Genomic DNA, 4,101 nt, shown 5'->3' with positions numbered 1-4,101 from the left:
AGTGCAGTGGTTCTCAACCTTCCTAATGCCGCCACCCTTTAATATGCCAGGTACTCCTATGTGGGTGTATCTGCATGTGGGCGTATCTGCATGTGGGCGGACCCACCTGGAGACGGATAGAGGAGCCGTGTCTCAGTTCCTAAGACCATCAAAAATATGTGTTTTCTGATGGTCTTAGGTGACCCCTGTGAAAGGGTCATTCAACTTCCAAAGGGGTCGCGACCCACAGGTTGAGAACCCCTGCTCTAGTGCCTAACAAGCTACAGCAGCTATTATGAATTTAAATCAGTGAAAAAGAAGTCCCTCAGGAAAACAAGTGCAAGCAATTGTTTCAACTATAAGTAAAGACCACTGGCCTTAATTTTGCTTTTCACCTTGAAGACTATGACAAGGATAGTTTAACCCCTTCCCCAATAATTTTTTTGTTAAAAACGTTTCTTTTTCAGACTAATTTTTTTATTTTGGTTCTATATAGTATTTTTGATGCTGGTTATGAAAACAGTTTGTAATTATTTTTTCTTCCCATTTTTGTGGTTAAGAATAGTATTTCCTCAGAAAGTTTCTAGATGAAATTATTTAGAATGGTACGTATGTAGCTGGTTTTTGAAGGTAAAGTTTTTAGACGAGTATACTCGTCGACGACTGAAAAAAGAACATTTTGTGAAAACGTGTATACACGTTTCTGCCGGGGAAGGGGTTAACTGGTGCCACTTCAGCGGACGTAACAGAAGCAATATTGGAATTAGATGTCTACTTTAACTGTTTTCCAGTATGGGTTAAATATTTGACTTGATGAAAGAGTTATTAACTCTATGGCCAGTAAACTTGCACACACACACACACACACACACACACACACAAAACACGAAACTTCTACCCAGCCGGTGTAGCTCAGTGGTTGAGCTTCGACCTGTAAAAAAGGAGGTCACAGTTTGATTCCCAGTCAGGACACATGCCTGGGTTGGGGGATCAATCTCCAGTGCGGGTGTGCAGGAGGCAGCAGATCAATGTTTCCCTCTCATCACTGATGCTTCTCTCTCTCTCTCCCTCGCCCTTCCTCTCTGAAATAAAAATATACTTAAAAAAAAACCAATCTTCCTGGACCAAAAGAAAAGATCTAATTTCCTTTTAACATAGTGAAAACAGCTACATGGCTGGAAGCTGCCCTGTGGCATGATTCCAACAGTGAAGGTCGTTCTGCCGAGTCCTGACCAGCATGGAGAACGGGATGATGATCTGCGCTGTGCACGCCTGGTGCATCACCGGCTTCCTTACACAAATAGTTCAGCTGAAAGGAAAATAAAACATTGTTTGGGAAGATGGAAGGAGTTTTGGTGTGAGGTAAAATGTTTAAAATTCCATAAAAATTAGACAGCTATTCATGACATACATAGACCACCCATTCATTTTTCCATGGTGCCCACAGTGGTAATTTCAGTGCTAGAATCTAGAAATACGGTGACAAAGTGTAGTTTAGGATTCTCAATCCAAGGTTGTTTTATGCTACCTACCTCCTTTTAAAGAGTTATTATTGTTGTAAAACCCCATCGTTAGTACTCCACACACAGCCACCTGCACATGCATGCTATCCACCCCCCAAGTTACTAGTACAACCCTAATTAATATGCTGTGGACAGCACAGCAAGGAGACAAGAAATAGACACCCCAACTTGGTGCTGAGGAAGCGAAGCCTGAGTGTGTCACTGTGCTTGAATGCCTCGCCAGTCATGTGACCACATATAACTGAGCCCCTGCCTTCAGGACCTCTTGGTTACTTGCTGCCATCAACTGACTGATAAACGGCAGCAAATCCCTAGAAACAAAGAGCAACCTTCATCCTCCCAAAGCTTCCAGTAATACTCCCCTGGAGTCCAGAACAACCAAGAAATTCTTACGAAGCCTAAGTGGACCACTTGCTTTTCTCCCTTGTTCTTTAACCGTCGTGGGCAGTACATCTGAGTCCAAGAGGCATTCCAAGCAGATAACACAGACCATCCAAATCCCCTGCAGTGTACACTCACAGCCCCCTGCACCGGCCCAGCCAGCACCTGCCTTCTCATTTTCACTGGGAGCTCGGTGAAGGCAGGCACTGTGCATCCCAGATCTCAGAAGGTAGGTGCTAGGAACAGTGTAGGCCTCCTCATGGTTCCGAAGTAAGCTGAGCTCTTAAAGGTGAAGCAGTTAATCAGGTCTCATGAACCACAGTCAGGTGCTCATCTCACCATCCCTTTCTCTTTCCACTTCATCGTGATTAGAGATGCTCAAACGAATGCTCACTTTGGACTCTGTGCTTCCCCACAGCAGCTTTCAGCACACTGTGATGTCAGAGCATCTTAGCCTGCTCCACCCAGGACCCTGCTGCAGGCTCCACAAGGAAGAACACACGTCTGCACTGGTTATTTCTGTAACTCCCAGCGCCAGAGGGTACCTGGGCCCAAGGACAGCTTCTCTGTACCTTGCACGGGACACATCACAGGGCACAGAACAAACCACACACCAACCAAGTCACAGGTTAAGAGAAGAGAGTATGAGGAAACCAGCCTAGCATTTAGCCTTACAGGAAAACACCTAGAAACATTTAAGCAATTTACCCAACTCACAACAGTCAGTCGCAGAATCAAGGCTTGAAACCTAAGTCTCTACTGAGTGCCAATGAGCCCAGTACTGCGCTAGGCATAGGTAGAACAGGCGAATCTATTTCAGAGGTGCTAAAAACAGAAAATGGACAGTCACTAATTAGTGTTATGCTCACCCTGTCATTGATATTCCCCCCATAAATTTATAGAGGAGATAATGTTATCGATGGTTAAGTCCTTAAGCTCCACTAAAATCTTTCTGAAAAGATGCTCCCCTCTAAAACAAAAAAATGCTTTGCCAAGAAAATCAATATTTTAACATGCCCAGAACAAGTTATCAAGTAAATTTTAAAGCCATGACAAAATATTAATGTTTCTGAGGTTGACAAAAATGGAAACACCATGTTGTTAAGGAGCAGACCTAGAGCCATCAATAAGCCAACTCTCTACTTTTCAAAGTAAGCCTCTCCCAGGTATGGATTGGGAAATAAAAAACCTGACTTTCAGAAAAAGTACAGAAAAATTTAATATGTTTGTGAAGGTCAGTGGGAAATGGGTTAGAATTAAAGATGTTTAAGGTGCCCTAACCGGTTTGGCTCAGTGGATGGAGCGTCGGCCTGCCGACTGACGGGTCCCAGGTTTGATTCTGGTCAAGGGCATGTACCCTGGTTGCGGGCACATCCCCAATAGGGGGTGTGTAGGAGGCAGCTGATTGATGTTTCTCTCTCATCGATGTTTCTAACTCTCTATCCCTCTCCCTTTCTCTCTGTAAAAAATCAATAAAATATATATTAAAATAAAAGATGTTTAAGGCCCCAAAGAACCCAAGATCCTATGTTTGCGAGTGATATTCAAAACCTTTAACCCTACTGCCTCCAAAGCACTGAGTAGCCAGCATTGTCCGCCAGCCAAGCTGACAGGAATATCAGTGTAACTGAACTTCATTTTCTCCAGGTTATCAAATTCAATTATTTTCCATCTACAGGAGCTTTCAGAAGTCTTGTTTGGTGGGTTTACACAACAATAAACCCCAGAAAAAAATAGCAAGAGAGATGACAGCATGAACAATACTAACAGCCAACATTCACCAGACACACCCACGCCAAGGTGAACATGAAGACCTGAACAGGAGACAATGTCAGAACATGTCAGCTACTGTTTTTATTTTAACTATATGCTATGAAGACAAGAACTGTATCCTTAAAACCTACTCCCTTCTCAACACACCCCTAGATACACAGCAGTCAAGAAAGGTTTGCTACATTGAACACACCCAATTATGTTGTATAATAATCTTTCCTAAGGAAAGGCATAAGATACTGATGCATAATAATCTGGCACTGAATATCCTAAAAAAAAACATTCTTTGGGGCAAAAAAGACAGATAAGTATATTCCAGTGATCTCCTAACTCTGAATACAAACCGCAATCAGTAAAAAATTTTCAGCATGCGAGCCCCTGATATTTTATGACGATATGCATCTTACTATATAATTTAAAATATAAAAAAGTTTTTAAGTTTGAT

Source organism: Myotis davidii, unplaced genomic scaffold, assembly GCF_000327345.1.
Source record: "Myotis davidii unplaced genomic scaffold, ASM32734v1 scaffold197, whole genome shotgun sequence".
Taxonomy (NCBI): domain Eukaryota; kingdom Metazoa; phylum Chordata; class Mammalia; order Chiroptera; family Vespertilionidae; genus Myotis; species Myotis davidii.
Note: the sequence above shows the minus strand (reverse complement) of the source record.